Genomic DNA, 19,207 nt, shown 5'->3' with positions numbered 1-19,207 from the left:
CACACCACAGTCAGAAGGACCCAGAATGCGCTCTGCCACTGGGCTCAGGCACCCAGGAGGCATGTCCATCCTGGGTGTTAGATGCCTCCACTGCTCCTGGAAACTCTATCTAGAGACTTTTTTCCCAGATTCGGAAGTATCCCTGAGCCCTAAAGGATAGGCACATCTGCACTAAAGCTTTCTAAGGCCACCTTCATGACCAACATTTTCTGATTAACTGTAGATTCCAATAGTCACCTCCTGACCGGTGAAAATTTGGCTCTGCTGGTGTCCTGAGAGAAGCAGACACTGAGATGAGTTAAGAGTGAAAACGTTTAACGGATGGCCAACAAACACATGAAAAGATGCTCAACGTCACTAATCATTAGAGAAATGCAAATCAAAACTACAATGAGGTATCACCTCACACCAGTCAGAATGGCCACCATGAAAAAATCTGCAAACAATAAATGCTGGGGAGGGTGTGGAGAAAAGGGAACACTCTTGCACTGTTGGTGGGAATGTAAATTGATACAGCCACTATGGAGAACAGTATGGAGGTTCCTTAAAAAACTAAAAGTAGAGCTACCATATGATCGTGCAATCCCACTCCTGGGCATATACCATGAGAAAACCATAATTCAAAAAGACACATGCACCCCAATGTTCATTGCAGCACTATTTACAATAGCCAGGACATGGAAGCAATCTAAATGTCCATTGACAGAGGAATGGATAAAGAAGATGTGGTACATATATACAATGGGATATTACTCAGCCATAAAGAAATGAAATTGGGTCATTTGCAGAGACGTGGATGGACCTAGAGACTGTCATATAGAGTGAAGTAAGTCAGAAAGAGAAAAACATATATCATACATTAATACCTGTATGTGGAATCTAGAACAATGCTATAGATGATCTTATTTGCAAAGCAGAGAACAAATGCGTGGATACCAAGCAGGAAGAGGGATGAATTGAGAGATTGGGATTGACGTATATTTGCCACTGGGTATGAAATAGATATCTAGTGAGAACCTACTGTATAGGGAACTCTATTCAGTGGTCTGTGGTGACCTAAATGGGAAGGAAATCCAAAAAAGAGGGGATATATGTATACGTATACCCGATTCACTTTGCTGTACAGTAGAAACTAGCACAACATTGTAAAGCAACTATACCCGCCCCCCCAAAAAAAGAGTGAAAAACTTTATCAGGAGTAACACCTGTGGGAGGAAAAGGCAGGAAGTGGGATGGGGCAGGGATGGGCTCAGTCAGACCACGATACAGAATTGTCCCCTCCAGCCTGATGGGAACTCTGAGCAAACGCCTGCAGAGGAGTGATGGGTGGGAACGGCTGGGGGCTTGGGCCGCGTCATGCTCGGTCACTGTCCAAGCCACCCCAGGAGGAGGGTGGCTTTGACGCCAAGGCGGAGGTGGACTTAAAGATGTCTGTCAGTTAACCACTTACCTAGTTGTTGGCCCAGAGCTTTGGTCCTAAGCAAAGGGAAACAGCCATTCAAGGATGTGGGTCAGGGCTTCCCTGGTGGCGCAGTGGTTGAGAGTCCGCCTGCCGATGCAGGGGACACGGGTTCGTGCCCCGGTCCGGGAAGATCCCACATGCCGCGGAGCGGCTGGGCCCGTGAGCCATGGCTGCTGAGCCTGCGCGTCCGGAGCCTGTGCTCCGCAATGGGAGAGGCCACAGCAGTGAGAGGCCCGCGTACCACCAAAAAAAAAGGGATGTGGGTCATGCATAGCCATGCAACTCTCAGAGTCTGCTTCCACTCCAGGCAGTACTGTACATGTAGATGGGGCATCTTTACGGAGCAAACACATGTCAATATCATACATTGGCTTCTGTCATTTTTCTTATTCTATGGGTCTTGGTTCCACTTCCCCAATGCGATTGTGACTCTCCAAAACTGCAGACTAATCTGACTTCCTCAGCATCCCTGACAGAGCCTAGCCTGAGGCTGAACACAGAGTAAAAGCTCTAGGAACATTTTCTTTTTTTAATTTTTTGGTCACGCTACGTGGCATGTGAGATATTAGTTCCCCGACCAGGGATAGAACCGGTGCCCCCTGCATTGGAAGTGCAGAGTCTTAACCACTGGACTGCCAGGGAAGTCCCTCTAGGAACATTTTCTGATCCATCTAAGGTGGCTTTCTCACTGCTTCCTCATGCAGTCTCCACCACGGCCCCCGCCCCATCCCTAAGCACTGCAATTTGAAGGCTCCGTTAGAACAGGCCATAAGTAAAGTCCCTGGCTCACTGTCAGGATGAATTTCTGACAGACAAGTGCTTTCCTGCCCATCTCCCTCTCCAGTCATTCATTGTTCTTGTCACAAATTAAAAAGAAAAGCAGGCAGTGCTTAAGAAAATCTGTGGCCCCACTCGACACCTCCCGCGCAGGAAAGCATTTGACAACCGGTTCCCATGGCTACGGGCTTTCTTTGAAATAATTTCTTGTTCGGTGCGCCAGACCCCCGCCTTTCTCTTCTTGGGAGTAATGGCCAGCATTGAAAGTGAGATCAGAGAAGGAGAAAACAGAGCCCACAGGCCGGCAAGAGGGCTCTCGCGGCCCAGGAGGGAAGAACCCAACGCCTCCGTCCTCAGGGCCACGCTGGTGCTCACCAAAGCGTTAAAAGATGCCAAGGATGAGGTCTGAAAAAAGCTGACAGCAGCATCAACAGGCACTATTTAGAGCTACACAACTGAGCAGAGTTCTCTAATTTTGGAAAAGGGCCATGTTCGCACATTCTATGCAACTGTGCCTGCCCCGGAAGCTGCTTGCTTCCATTTTTTTTCTTTTTTTTGGTTCTTTGGTGCCACGGCACATGGGCAGTGCTTTCGCCTCAGAGGAGAGCTGCCCCTGCCCTTGCCCTTCATCCTTATGCCTACTGTGCTAAGCAGTGAGACCCAGACCTGACTTCTGTTGTAGGTTGACTTGTGGTCTCCCCAAATTCCTATGTTGAAGTCCTAGCCTCCAGGACTTCAGAACGTGACTGTAGACTTCGGAGATAGGGCCTTTAGAGAGGTGATTAAGTTAAAATGAGAACGCTGGTGTGGGCCCTAATCCAAGCTGACTGGTGCCTTTATAGGAAGAGGAGTTTGGGATACAGAAGAGACACCAGAGATGCACCAGCACTGAGGAAAGGCCATTGTGAAGACTCAGTGAGAAGGCAGCTGTCTGTGGGTCAAGGAGACAGGGCTCGGGAGAAACCAACCCCGCCTGCGCAGTGATCTCGGACTTCCAGCCCCCAGTCTGCGTGTTTTGTTGGGGCAGCCCAAGCACTCAAATACGACCTGCCCCTGGGCTGCAGAGGCTCCATTTGTCAGACTGGGACTCAGGAAAGTCAGTCTAAAAGTATCTGCTTTACATCCCTTTCAGAGGGAATGGGCTCCACCGAGAGCTCCAGCAAGCTCACTGCCCTCACCACGCGACCTGTGATACACTTGTGTCTTGACGTGTCTGAAGGTCTCTTCTCTCACTGGATACCAGACTCTGTGAAGTGACTGATGGAGGCCCAGTGTCCACTCTTTACAGCAAAGGAAGCCAGACGGGTCTAAGTGATTCAGTGTGGGAGGCTGGGCGACCTAAGTGGTTGTGTCCTTGCTTCTCCATCCACCCACGTTTACAGTATTTTAATGTATATGAGATCCCGGAATGGGATGCTTTGAGGTTGGGATGCTATCTTCTTCCATTTGTATCCTGGCCACTGGGACTGTGCTTAGCATGAAAGCACTTAATAAAGATCCCTGAATAAGTTAATGAATCTTATTCTGGCCAAGAGAAGGAAGCTTTAGGATTTAAATCAAAAGAGAAATCTCTGGTCTTTTCTTCTTTTCTTTCTTTTTTCTTTTTTCTTTTAGACGAGGAGACAAAGGCTTAGAAAGTGAAGTGACACAGAAGCAGAACCAGGACCAAAACCAAGGTCTTCTGAATCCAAGTTCTGGGGTTTTCTGCTCTGCCATTCACTGAACTGAATACACAGCCAACTGTGTGTGCACCCATGTCAGGAAAACAAAGACAATACCTATATTTTCAGGTAAGCACAGTCTCTTTTTTTTTTTTAAACATCTCTATTAGAGTATAATTGCTTTACAATGATGTGTCAGTTTCTGCTTTATAACAAAGTGAATCAGTTATACATATACATATGTTCCCGTATCTCTTCCCTCTGGCATCTCCCTCCCTCCCACCCTCCCTATCCCACCCCTCTAGGTGGTCACAAAACACTGAGCTGATCTCCCTGTGCTATGCGGCTGCTTCCCACTAGCTATCTGTTTTACGTTTGGTAGCAAGCACAGTCTCTTAGGTTCAGCATTCAAGTGTGAATCTACTTATTATGTTTCAAAGGACCTGGTATTATTCCATGTACATCCTGGTATTTGCCTCTTTCATCTTTTCACTCCCTTCATTAAAATTCTCAGTGGCTCCCAACTGAGTCCCAAGTCCAGAGACTGCACATAGTAAGCATTTGATACATTAAAAAAATAAATTAATGAATAAATGAAAGCAGAGATAATTCTTAATTCCTCCCCCTGGCATTCAAAGCTCTCCATAATCTGGTACCCTAATTTTCAGCCTTCATAGACAAAATCCTTTGCTCTAGCTGGCTCAGTTTCCTCTCTGCTCCCAGAAGAATGCATCATTTGTAATTCTGCTTTGGTTGTTCGCCCAGACTCAGATCACCCTTGTCTCCCTTATTTGTCCATCCTGAAGTAGCTCACATCTTCAAGCCTAACTGAAGCCACCCCTCCTTCTGGCTTGGTGCACAAATAAGGATTTGGAGTCTGGAAGATGTGGGTGGAGGAAAAGGAACCTACAAAGCATTCTGAAATAGAGGTGCAAGTTAGGAAGAAAACCTGGAAGAGACAGAAATGGAGGGGTTGCATTTGCTTTTGCCACTCAGAGAAACTATAACCTTGATCAAGTCACAATCCCGGTAGCTGAAGTTTCTTCATTTATACAATGGAGCTTTAGACTAGACGGTCCTTAAGACAATTCCAGCCTTAACACTCTGACTGCACATCAACCCAAACAGCTGCTGTCTCTCTCTGTAGGGTCCCCAACTCTTTTCTCTCCTCTTCCCCAAGGCCATGTATGCACAAAGCCCTGCTCTCCAGAGACCTTGACCATCAGTCACCCCCTCTTTTCTGTCTTCAACTTCTTCCTCTCTAATGGTTCTTTCCTACCAGCATTGAATGCACTGAAAGTCTTTTCCATCTTCCAGAGAAGGAGGTGGGTTTCCACTTTTGTCCATGATGGAATATCTAGTACCAGGCTTACCTTCCTGCCGTAAACACCAATTCATTAGACAAACTATATTTAAAAAAATGTTTTCAGACATTAGGGAATGGGCAGTGCAGAATTGTGATTCCCAATAGAAAGGAAACAAATGAGATGAGCCCTAAGATTGCTTTGGCTTTCTGCCTGGAGACACTTTCCTGATGATGGCACAAGAGGTACCCAAGCAGAGCCAGTGGTCTCAGTGAGTTGAGCGGAGGCCAAAGTAGCTGGAATTTGCCAGACAGAGTATCAGAGAGGAGGGAGCCATGTAGAGAAAGCCCTCCTGAAGTCAGCACTGGGGTCCCCTTGAATCTTTGGCTGGGTAGTTAGTTATGCCCACATAGGAAAAAACTCCACATCACCAGGCAAAGAAAACTATAATTCCCCAAACGGAACAATTCCCAGAGCTCATATAGGGCTTGGAGATGTTTGAGTTATGACTAGCCAAAGGAGAGAAACCCCTCTGAACGCCTGGATCATTTAGTAAAGACTCCAGAAGGGTCATACATTAGTAGTAGGGCTAAATCAGCCCTGTTTGACTTCCCCTAGCAAAACTTAAAAAACAAGCCAAATGGTGCAATCAGAGGATGCAAAGCTGTCTCACAAATAACTGTCTGCTAGAGCTAACTTCTGTGCCCTTTAAAGGAAGAGAACAAAGCGCAGACACCCGACAACCTAATATTCACGACGACCAGTGTAAGGGTTAAGTAGTCAGGGTTCAATCAGAGAAGCAGGGTGAGTGGGAGTCATATATATAGGACATGAATTTATTAGAGGAACTGGCTTACACAGTTGCAGGAATTGGCTAAGCAAGCCTGGAGTCCATAGGGCAGGCAGACAGCCAGGGAAGAGCACAGTAGGCTGGAAGCACGGTGGGGAGAAGAAAGAAGAGAATTTCAGATCTAGTCATTGTTTGGAATCTCTGAGCTCAGTGGAGGCCTGAGACCTCATTTTTTTTTTTTTTTTGCAAGGTGATTCTCAAATTTATATGGAAATTCATAGATAGAATAACCAAGACACTGCTGAGGAAGATAGATGTGATAGAACTCACTCTCACTCTACTATAAGACTTTTAGACTGTATGGTATTGACATAAACATAGACAAATTGACTGATAGAATGGAAATGGAGAGCTAAGAGCAGGCGCATTTATATAATTTATGACAAAGGTGGCACTGTAGAGCAATAATAAAACAGTATTTTTGAATTGACCCCTGCCTCACAGCCTAATTAAAACTATATATATATATAAAATAATTCCAAGGGGACTTTAAATGTATGGAGCCCTCTTTTAAAGGCTTCCAAATGATTAAGTTAGGCCCACTTAGAATATGCTCCATTTTATTAACTTAAAGACAACTGATTATGGACTTGAATTACATCTGCAAAATTTCTTCAAAACGGCACCTAGATTTGTGTTTGATTGAAACTCTGGGAAAGGGTGTGTGTGTGTGTGTGTGTGTATTACAAAATAGCTTCAGTTTCCCTTCCATGCTCCAACTCCTATGAGAGAAATATCCCTTGTACCCTACCGTAACTGGAAACATACTAGAAAGGGAATTCTGGGGACTGTAGTTCAGCCTAGCCAAGGTGACATATCACAAAGCCATCACATTCAGCATCCATTAAAAGTTAGACCTTCATTGAAGCATAACCAGGAGATGCCCGTAACCAGGATAAAAATATAAACAGACACAGACATGACAGAGATGATGGAATTAATAGAAAAGAACTTTAAAAGAGCCATCATAAACATGCTCAAAAATTCAAGGGAAAACCTGAAGACAATAAGGAGAGAAATTAAAGATATTAAAAGAATCAAACAGGACATCTAGGGCTGAAAAAATAAAATGTCTACAGTGAAAATTATACCAAATGGGCTTAGCTGTAGATTAGACACCAAAGAAGAGAAAATTTAATGAACTTGGAGATGTAGTAATAGAAATTCTCTTAAGTTGAATCACAGAGAGAAAAAGATCTGAAGCAAAATGAAAAGGAAGAGAGCCTCAGTGACAGTATCATGTAGTCTAACATATGTGTCTCCCCAAAGGAGACAGGGACCAGAAAATAATTTCCAAATTTGATGAAAAATATAAATCTCCATATTCAACAAGTTCAGTGAATACCAAGCAGAATAAACAGATACCACATCAAAGCACATAATAATCTAACTGATGAAAACCAGTGAGAAAGGGGAAAATCTTAAAGAAACCAGAGAAAAAAAGACACATCATATTCAAGAGAACAAAAATGAGATTTACTACAGAATTTTTGTCAGAAGCAGTGTAAGCCCGAAGTTAAAGAAATGGCATCCAATGTGCTGAAATTAAAAAAAATAGAACTGCTAACCTAGAATTCTGTATGTAGTGAAAAGATTCTTTAAAAGTAGAGTAAAATTAAGACATTTTTGATAAAAACAAGCTGAGATAATTTATTGCCAATAGACTGGCACTGCAAAAAATTGTAAAAGGAGTTTCCTCAGGCTGAAGGAAAATGACATGAAATAGAAACTCAAATGTACATAAAAAAATGAAGAGTACTAGAAATATTAAATGAGTGAGTAAATATAAAAGGCTTTTTTTCCCCCTCATTTAAAAATCTTATAAGAAAACATTGAACACGGAAATCAGAACGCGCTGGACTTCTCCCTCTGCGCAGGATCTCACATTTTGATATTGGCTGGGCTCTCACCTGGAGGCGTGGGGAAGAATCTATCTTTTAGCTCATTCAAGTTGCTGGCAGAACCTGGTTCTAGGTTCTAGGTTGAAGGTCTAAGGTCTATGTTTCCTTGCTGGCTGATACTCAGGCTCTGCCCTCAGCTCCCTGAGGCCCCCATTTCTTCTCACATGGCCCCCTTCATATTCAAAGCAACAATGATGTATCAAGTTCTTACACTTTGAATCTGCCTGACTTCCCTTTTTATTAATCAGAGAAGGGTTTCTAATTTTTTCTTTTAGTTTCTTTTTAGAGCGTTTTTTTTTTTTTTCACAAGCACAATTGAGAGGAAGGTACAAAGATTTCCCATATTCCTCCTATCCCACCATGCATAGCCCCGCCCATTATCAACATTCCTTACCAGAGTAACCCCTCTCAACAGCTCCTACCATTTATCAACATCCCCTATATTTGTTACAATTGATGAACCTACTTTGACACATCATCAACGTCCAAAGTCCATTGTTTACCTTACATTCATTCTTGGTATTGTACATTCTGTGGGTTTAGGCAAATGTATAACGAAATGGATCTATTATTTATTTATTTGCGGTAGGCGGGCCTCTCACTGTTGTGGCCTCTCCCGTTGCGGAGCACAGGCTCCGGATGCGCAGGCCCAGCAGCCGTGGCTCACGGGCCCAGCCGCTCCGCGGCACGTGGGATCTTCCCAGACCGGGGCATGAACCCGTGTCCCCTGCATCAGCAGGCAGACTCCCAACCACTGCGCCACCAGCGAAACCCGAAATGGATCTATTATTATAGTATCCTACAGAGTCTTTTCGTATCCTGATAATCCCGTGTGTTCTGCCTATTCATCCCACCCCTCAACCCCTGGCAACTGCTGATCTTTCCACTGTCTCCATAGTTTTGCCTTCTCAAGAATGTCATAGAGTTGGAATCATACAGTAAGTAGTCTTTTCAGATTGCTTTCTTTCACTTAGTTATATGCATATAAGTTTCCTCCTTGTCTTTTCACAGTTTGATAGCTCATTTCTTGTTAGTGCTGAATAACATTCCACGGTCTGGATGTACTACCATTACTTATCCACTCACCTACTGCAGGGCAACTTGGTAGTTTCCAAGTTTTGTCAACTATGAATAAAGCTACTATAAACACCACATGCAGGTTTTGCTGTGGGCATAAGTTTTCAACTCCTTTGGGTAAATACCAAGGAACGTGACTGCTGGAGGGTAGGGTAAGAGTATATTTAGTTTTGTTTTTTTTTTTTGGCCGAGCTGCTCAGCTTGTGGGATCCTAGTTCCCCAACCAGGGATTGAACCTGGGCCCCGGCAGTGATAGCACCGAGTCCTAACCACTGGACTGCCCGGGAATTTCCAAGAGTACGTTTAGTTTTGTAAGAAACTACCAAACTGTCTTCCAAAGTGGCTGCACCATTTTTATTCCCACCAGCAGTGAACGAGACTTCCTGTTGCTCTGCATCCTTGTGGGCATTTGGTTTGCTAGTGTTCTGGATTTTGGCCATTGCAATAAGTGCGTAGTGGTACCTTATTGTTGTTTTAATTTACATTTCCCTGATTGACATATAATGTGGAGCATCTTTTCATATGCTTATCTGTTGTCTGTGTATCTTCTTTGGTGAGGCGTCTGTTAAGGTCTTTGGCCCATAAACTTCTCTAATTTTAAGGGCTTATGTGATTAGATAAGGCCCACGCAGATCATTTCCCTCTTAATGTCAACTGTGCCATGTAACATAACATAATCACAGGAGCGAGATCTCATCATGCTTGCAGATTCCAGGGCATGGGAATAAATGAAGATCACTGATATAAGAACAAAGGCAAGACACCATCACTTGCATTTAGCAGAGACTCAAAATCAGGCTGGGGAGTGGGAAAAGGGGAAGACTTACCATAAGATCTTATTGAAGGCTTTTGGCATACGGAAGGTGGAGGTGGGCTAATTGTAAGCAGAACATCCCATGTGATTGTTAAGGGTAGCATATTTGGCTTTTTTTAATTTTTTAAAATTTATTTATTTGTTTTATTATTTTTTTAAATTTCTGGCTGTGTTGGGTGTTTGTTGCTGTGCACGGGCTTTTCTCTGGTTGCAGTGAGCAGGGGCTACTCTTTGTTGTGGTGCGCGGGCTTCTCATTGCGGTGGCTTCTCTTGTTGCGGAGCATGGGCTCTAGGCGAGCGGGCTTTGGTAGTTGTGGCACACGGGCTCAGTAGTTGTGGCTCGTGGTCTTAGTTGCTCCGTGGTATGTGGGATTTTCCCAGACCAGGGCTCGAACCCGTGTCCCCTGCATTGGCAGGCAGATTCTTAACCAGTGTGCCACCAGGGAAGCCCTGGCTTTCTCTTTTTGTTCCTAAGTTGGAAGTGGAGGCAAAAATTAGGGAAGCTAGCAGTTACTGACCAAGTGCTGACTCTTTGGGGCTGGTTGCTGCAGAAGTTGTGAGTCCAGAGATCTGTTTTTTTATATATGGTCTGCCCATTGTCATTTTGTATATTCAGTCTTTCAAGGGATTAGTGGGAAGATTTTAGGGGAGCATTTTAGAAATTCTACCTATTGCAGATATCTACAAAAAAACGTACTTACAGCTAACACCAAACTTAATGGTAAGAGATTGAATGCTTTCCCTTTAAGATCAGGAACAAGACAATGATGTTCTCACCACTTCTATTCAATATGGTACTGTGGGTTCCAGCCAGTGCCATAAGTCAAGAAAAAGAAATAAATGATATCTAGATTGGAAAGAGAGAAGTAAAATTGTTTTAATCTCGGATGACATAATCATTTATGCAAAAAAATCCATGACATCAAAAAAAAGTTACTAGAACTGATAAGTGAATTTAGCAAGGTTTCAGGACACATATCAATATATAAAAATTAATTGTAGCTCTATATGCTAGCAACAAACAAATTAAAAGACAAAATGACTTACAATAGCATTAAATATTAAATACTTAGGAATACAATTGACAAAAAGTATATAAGACCCCAATACTCAAAACTACAAAATTTTGCTATAAAAATTAAACATGACCTAATAAAATGGAGAGATATACCATGTTCATGGACCAGAAAATTGACTATTGTCAAAATTTTAGTTATCCCCAAATTGATCCATAGATTAAAGGCAATTCCAACAAAATTCCAGAAGGCTTTTTTGGTAGAGATTGAGAAGTTTGTTCTAAAATTCACATTGAAATGCAAAGGATCAAAAACAGTTAGAATAACTCTGAGAAAGAAGAACAAAGTTAGAGGACTTACACTACCTGATGTCAAGACTTATTATAGTGTTATAGTAAATAAGGTGGTCAGTATCAGTGCCAAGATAGACAAATAGATCAACGGGGCAGAATAGAGTCCAGAAGCAGATGCCCACATATATGGTCAATTAATTCTTGACAAAGATTCAAAACCCATTCAGTAGAGAAATGATAGTGTTTTCAACAAATGGTGCTGGAACAGTTGGATATCCATATGCAAAAAAGAAGCAAAACCTGGAAGAACCAAAAGAGAGAAGCAGACAAATCCACAATTATGGCTGCATATTGTAACACCCGTCTCAGTAATTCACAAAAGAAATAGGCAGAAGATGAGCAAGGAAATAAAAAAAGTGTACAACTTTTTCAACCAACTTGACTTAATTAAAACTTGCAACCTATAACAGTAGAGTCCACATTGACCATTCACCAAGATAGACCATATGTTAGATCACAAGTCTTTGAAACCACAAGGTGTATTCTCTTACCACAAAAGAATTAAATTAGAAGTTAGTAATAAAAAGATGATTGAAAACCCACATATTGGAAACTGGACAACATAGTACTAAATAATTCAAGAATCAGAAAAGAGATCATAAGAGAAATTAGGAAATATTTTGAAATGGCTAACAATAAAAAAAATCAAAATTTGTGGAATGCAGGTAAAGCAGTTCACAAAGGAAATTTATAGCTTTCAAGGCTTATAAGGTTGTTACCTATATTCCTGAACAACTGGCTATAAATCAGAAGTTCCCACATCCCCCTTTGGGTTCTATGAATTTGCTAGAGCGAATCACAGAATTCAGGAAACCTGCTTACTCACCAGATTACCAGTTTATTACAAAGGAAATTAAAGGATGTGAATTAGCAGCCAGATGAAGAGATGCATGGGGCAAGGTTCTGAATAAAGGAGCTTCTGTGGAGCCCTGGGGTCCATCATGGTGGCACATGGAAGCATTCTTGTTCCAGCTGGAGCTTCCTAGTACCCTCCTTTTTGGTTGCCTTATGGAGCCTCATTACAAAGGCATGATTGATTAAATTATTGACCATTGGTGATTCAACCTCTAGCCCTTCTCCCCTCCCCAGAAATCAGGGGGTGGGACTGAAAGTTCCAACAGTCTGTTCATGATTGGTCCCCCTGGCAACCAGTGCCCCCATCCTTAGGGGACTTCCAAAAGTCACCTCATTAACACAAACCCAGTTCTGGTGAAAATGGGCTTGTGAATAACAAGACACCTATTTCAGCTTTATGGCTCTGAAGCCATTTCAGGAACTGAGAACAAGAGAACAAATATTATAACAAAAGATGCTCCCTTTGCTCTTATTTCTCAGGAAATTACAAGAATTTTGAGAGCTGTGAGCTAGGAACTATGGCTGGAAGACTGAGATATGTATTTATTGTAAATCACAATATCTTTAACTACTTTGCACCCCTCAAAAAACTAATTCATGGTTTATGAAAAAACCATAATGAAAATATTTAAAGTATTATATAACAAAATTATGGGATATAATTAAAGTGATACTTGGTTATAAATTTCTATGCTTAAATACATTAAAAAAAAAAAATCATGGGGCTTCCCTGGTGGCGCAGTGGTTGAGAGTCCGCCTGCCGATGCAGGGGACAGGGGTTCGTGCCCCGGTCCAGGAAGATCCCACATGCCGCAGAGCGGCTGGGCCCGTGAGCCATGGCCGCTGAGCCTGTGCATCTGGAGCCCGTTCTCCGCAGCGGGAGAGGCCACAACAGTGAGAGGCCCAAGTACCGCAAAAAAAAAAAAAAAAAAAAAAAATCATGAAACAGAAAAGAAGAAACAATCTTCAAGAAGCTGGAAATGAAATGGTATATTAATTCTAAGCATCATGAAAGAAATAATAAAAAAAGAACAAAAATTACTAAAATAATGATGGAGAGGATGAACAAGTCCAAAAGCTGATTCCTTGAAAAACATAGATGGAATAGCTACACTTCTAGGAATATTAACCCAGAGATAAAGAGCAAAAACACAAACAATAGAATAAGGAGCCATAACTGTAGAAGCATTAATAATTCAAAACATCTGAATAGAACACCGACAAATTTATGCCAATACATTTTTTAAAAAACTAGATAAAATGGAAAAGAATCAGAAAACTGAACTACTAAAATTGACTTCAGAAGACCGAAAACCCAAATAGTTCAATAACCTGACAACCACTTCCAAATATTTCTAGGTTCAGCTGATTTTAAAGGCAAATTTGTATACTAAATCTCGGCTGAGCAAGGTTTATTTATCCAGTGGTTTAAATATGTTACTGCCCCTTTGGCCTTCATATTTTCTTAAGAGATGTCAGCAGTACAGTTAGCCCTCGTTATCCGCCTGTTCTGCATCCATGGATTCAACCAAAGGCGGACTGGAAATATTCAAAAAACAAAATTCCAGGTAGTTCCAAAAAGCAAAACTATTTACATAGCATTCATATTATGTTAGGTATTACAGGTAATTCAGAGAAGATTTAAAGTATACGGGAGGATGTGCGTAGGTTATATGCAATTACTGTGCATATAAGGGACTTGAGCCTCACGGATTGGTCCTGGAACTAATGCCCCTAGGATACTGAGGGAAGACTGTAATTCCTATGATTACTTCTCTCTATGAAATATGCCATTTCCCTCTGGCCACTTTCAAGATATTCTTGGTTTACAGCAGTTTATCTTTTGTTACAGCAGCTTGACTACAATGTGCCTATATGTGTTTTTCTTCATACTTGTCTGGGGTTGTCTGTTCCCTTGCTTATATTTTGTTGCACCCCTTGTCTGTTTCTAGGTTTTAATTTCTATTGCTCTGTCCTTTGTTTCTGGTGTAGGTTGGAAGTGTCAGGAGTTGGGGTGTGGGGAGGAGGCATGAATAGCCCTCTTGGTCTCTCTCCTTATCCCTCAATATGTATCAGGGCCCATCCCTGTGCCCTGAGGACTTTGTCTACTTCATAAACAGATTGCTCAGTTCAGGTTAACCTGCCCTCTCCTGGCAAACACCACAGCCTGCCTGGTAACAGAAGTGGTACATGGGCCCAAACCCTATCCCTTGTAGTACAACTTTGATGGATTCCTAAGCCAAAACCATTCTCGTTACAGGTGGAATACATTTCAGGCCCATGCCACCGAGTGCTCTGAAGCATCAAAGAACTACCAGCCAGGCTCTGGTCAAGGAAGACCAGCTCCCCTGTAGTTCAGCTGCTGATAAAATCTGGGGTCCCAGGGAGGAATATGACCTAGGGATTCCATGGTCCTGCCAGGTTGCCCTCTCAGTCATCAACTAAAAGGCCCTGAATATGGCCTGGGGAACCTCTGCAGGCTGGGTCCTCACCCCACATTGCCAACTGTAGCCGTAAACCCAGGCCAGTGACAGGGCTTGGGAGTCCAAAGGATTACTATCTTAGTTTTAGACCCATAAATCACCTTGAAATTGGAAACAGCCCTGGAAATTCTGGATTGGTTGATAGATGTTTTTCCCAAGATGGCAACACACCCAGCCCTAGACATTTACAGTTGCCTCAGGCCTATATAACAGCTTTCTACTTAAAACTTTAAAATGTACACTAGCCACTATTTGGGTAATTTTTTTTTAATTGAAGTATAGTTGATTTACAATGTTGTGTTAATTACTGCTATACAGCAAAGTGACTCCGTTATACACATATATACATTCTTTTTCATATTCTTCTCCAGTATGGTTTACCAAAGGATATTGAATATAGTTCCCTGTGCTATACAGTAGGACCTTGTTGTTTATCCATTCTATATTTACCAGTTTGCATCTCACTAGCCACTATTTGGAACAGCAGGTCCCCAAGCTCAGGAAATGTCATTAAAGGCTAACACCCTTGAATGGGATATTACCAGGGAATGCATTATTTTGACCAGTCAGCAGAACTCAGTGTCCCTTCTTCTTTTTTTTTCTTTTTGTTGTTTTTAATGTGCTTTTTATTTAAAACAGTTTTAGATTTACAGAATTATTGGATAGATAGTACAGAGAGTTCCTGGATATCCCACACCCACTTTCCTCTATTATGAACAATACGTACGTTGTTACAAATGAACCAGTATTGATACATTATTGTTAACTAAAGTCCACACAGCATTCAGATTTCCTCAGTTATTCCCTAAATTTCTTTTTCTGTCCCAGGATCCCATCCAGTATACCACATTACCTTTAGTCATCATGTTTTCTTAATCAGCGTCCCTTTTTTACCAACCCAGTTTCCAATGTTTTACATATGTTCATTTACAATACAAAGTTTACTCTTGTAGAAGGAAATCCTGCCATTTGTGGCAACATGGACGCACCTTGAGGACATTATCCTAAATGATAAGCCAGACACAGAAAGACAAATACTGTATGATTTCACTTACATGTAGAATCTCAAAAAGTCAAACTCACAGAAGCAGAGAGTAGAATGGTGGTGACCAGGGGCCGGGAGGTGGGGGAAATGGGAACATGTTGGTCGAAGGGCACAAACTTTCACTTATGCAGGATGAATAAGTTCTGGAGAGCTAATGTATAGCATGGTGACTATAGTTAATAATACTGCAGTATGCACTTGAAATTTACTAAGAGAGCATGTCTTAGGCGTTCTTACCACGCACACAACGGTAACTATGCGAGGTGATGGATGTGTTAATTAGCCTGATTGTGGAGATCATCTCACAATGTATACTTACATCAAAACATCACACTGTACTTCTTAAATATATACAACTTTTATTTGTCAATTATACCTCAATGAAGCTGGAAAAACAAAGTTTCCTTTCGCGACAATTGCTTGTTATTTCAAGAAAGCTGCATTTTTAGTAATTGAGTTTGTTGGCAAAGCTGTTGAGCCAAAGCCAGGAGAGGCCCTCAGTGGGGCTGCCTTTAGGCCTGCAGAGCAGGGGCAGGTCTGGGACAGGATGGGACGGGGGTGGGGGGGTGGGGGGTGTTGAGCTTCCCAACCCTTCCCTGAGGACATCCTGCAGTGGCTCCCAGCCTGAGCACCACTCCTCCCTCTGGGAACTGTTCCCTTCAAGGGGGCGGGGCCGGGGTGTGGGCAGATGGGGAAGTCTCAGCTGCCGCTGAAAGCAGCCCAGACAATAAATGGGCAGCTCCAGCTGGTGGCCTGAAAGAGACACTGAAATCCTACACTGTTTTTTTTCTCTTATGATAGAATTGACTTTGGCATACACTTCTGGCGTGACTCTGGTTTTTAAGAAAATGTCCATTTGGGATGTCAAGGACCACTCTGGCACTGCAGAGAGTTGGGTAACGCAGGGAGGTCTGGACCAGGGACAACTCCAGGGTCTGCTAGAGTGAGAAGGCTAGCTTCGGAGAAGCCCATTGTGGGACACCATCTTCCACCCCAGGAGAGCTTCTGGATGAGTGTTAAGTCTTCCCTGGGCAAACTCAAGAAGATCCTGGTCCACACAAACAGGTGGGGGGTGGGAGAGATGTCTGCCCTGATCCTGGGCCTTTAGACCGTCCAAAGATTATGCTGGTCAGACAACAACAACAAAACACACCCCGAGTGAGTTTGACAATACTTGTCTCAGATCCTCTTAACCGCACTTGTATGTTTCATCTCAGGTTCCACTCCTTCAAAACTCTACCTTCCAACGCTCTAGCTTAAAAACTCTGCTTTTCCAGTCTTGCTTGTAGGTCCCCCTTGAACATGGTTTGTATTCATTAGCTTTTTCTTCCTATTTCTTGGGATAACACCCAGCCAGATTCCGTCCTAAATGCCGCATCCCCCCACCCCGAGAACATTAGTTTCTTTGCCAATGCTCTGTCCAGGCTTGTCAGGAGCCAGCCACAGTGGGTGGTACAGCAGAGTGAGGATATGCCAGGAGGGAGCAAAGGCGTTTGCAGGTGGGGAAGTGATGACGGTGAATGAAAGAGATGCTGTCACCACTCTCCAGTCTCTCCTGAGGTGAGAGAGACTGAGCAGCTTCCACTCAAGGGACTTGAGGGCGACAGACCACCAGGAGGACCAGAGTTCAATTAAGGAATATGGTGACAGGGTATTATGCAGGGACTTTGATGATATAGGCTAGTTTGTTTAGGACCTCGTGGAATATCCAGTTGGCATGTTGGAGGGTCTTAAAGATCAACACTGGGAAGAGGCACAGTGTAGTATGGGCATGAGGGTAAAGATGGGAACAGATGACCGGAGAGTCTTGGGTTTAGGACGAACAGCAGAAGAAAACAGAAGGAGAGGCTTGGCCTGAAGAGGTGGGCGGCCCCTGGTGAAAAGTTAACTTCAGCAGTAGGTTATGTAATCTTGGAAGCCTCGGTCTCCAGGGTCAGGACCGGAGACAGATTAAGTACAAGGGGAGACCAATCTCCCGGAAGGTTTTGCTCAAGTGATTGGGAGAGACTGCTGGGTATTCCTCCAGACACCCATCTTATAATGGGTCAATCGGCACTGTGTACGGCCTCTGAGGAATGCTCCCTCATTGCGCTGTAGAGAAGAGGAAGAGAAATTTCGAGGGCCAGAGGCAAGATAAATTTTATCCCCTCTATACATCCATATAGTGAAAAATTATTTCATCCAAGAAATGCAGTATTTCACCTTTAGGTCATTTCACCCTTAGCAGAATAGAGGCTGGTGAATGTATCTGTACGGTTACTTGCCTAAGCAAACGAGTTCGAGGTCTCCAAGGGAACTGGCCTCCATCTGTCGTTTCTTGTATTTTAAAGGGGAAATCAATGACGGGTGGACTGAGCTCTCTCTCATCCTTGAAGACAAAGCCCAAGTATTCCCATTCCAGCATTTTGCTCTCAGGTTTTCTTTTCTAGAAGAGTTCAAGACCTTTTGGTTTTAGCTTGATTTTTTAATCTTACCTCTCAATTTTTTTTTTTTTTTTAGTGATGAAATCCCTTCTTCAAGCATAGTTTATACAGAACCACAACACATGAAGCAGAAAAAACTCAGAATTTTATTACCAGCATGTATTTATTTTATAACTTCACATTTATAACACTTTACTTTGCATACTCTGACTACATGAGAACAACAAGGCCATTTTCGTGACTACAAAAAACACATGAAATCAGGGTGTACAGGATGACAGTTGTGTCACTTTGGTTGAACAGTACTGAAGAATATAACTTAGATCAATGACCACAAATGGAACCTCTTTAAAGAAAATGTTTTTCTTACAATCTCAGGGTATTCTTCAGTTAAAATTATTCACGATCGGAAAGAAGTTATTTCTTATAATCACTAACAATAGTCAACAATGGCTGGAAAATTTATCACAAAGATAACAGACAACAAGGGCTCAAACTTACCACGAGAGCCAAAACGGTGTCTAATGCAATGTTGTCACAACCTCACAGGCAGATTACATATTTACTTGTTACTGCAGGACTGTTAGAAAAGGAAGAGAGCATGCATTGGCCAGACAGTAAGCATTGTGAAAATAATAAAAAGAGTCTCGATGTACTGAGGGCTTTCTATGTTCCAGACATCACACTAAGTGCTTAAAAGGCATTATGTCATTTGATCTTAGCAACAACCCTATTCTATTGTCCTCCCATTTTTCTGATGAGGAAACCGATATTTCAAGAAGTTAAGCCACTTGTTTATTGTACATACAAAGCTATCATGATGCTATACATCAGTTGTGTTGGAGCCTTGCCTAGCATTTAACTGAATGATGCTCATTTATGCTTGAAGCGCACTTGACGTCACAGGACATGCGCGGGCCTGATTCAAACACCTCTGACATGCTATGGCTTCCTTAATCTATGAAGAATTAAAGTAAGCTTGGATGTGTGCTCACATATCGCCAAGGGAACCTTTCTTCCAAGGTCTGTACAAAATGAGTCAATCTGAAAACAAAAGCGAGCCTGTTGGTAAATGCCAGTGTGTTAAAATTCGGATATCAACACGCTTGTGTCTGTTATTTATTAGAGATTTAAAGAGTTTAACATACATTTTCAAGATAGAACTGCTGAAAAATCTCTGCGGAAC

The sequence above is a fragment of the Phocoena phocoena genome, chromosome 6 (assembly GCF_963924675.1).
Source record: "Phocoena phocoena chromosome 6, mPhoPho1.1, whole genome shotgun sequence".
NCBI lineage: Eukaryota > Metazoa > Chordata > Mammalia > Artiodactyla > Phocoenidae > Phocoena > Phocoena phocoena.
This window is presented reverse-complemented; position numbering follows the sequence as displayed.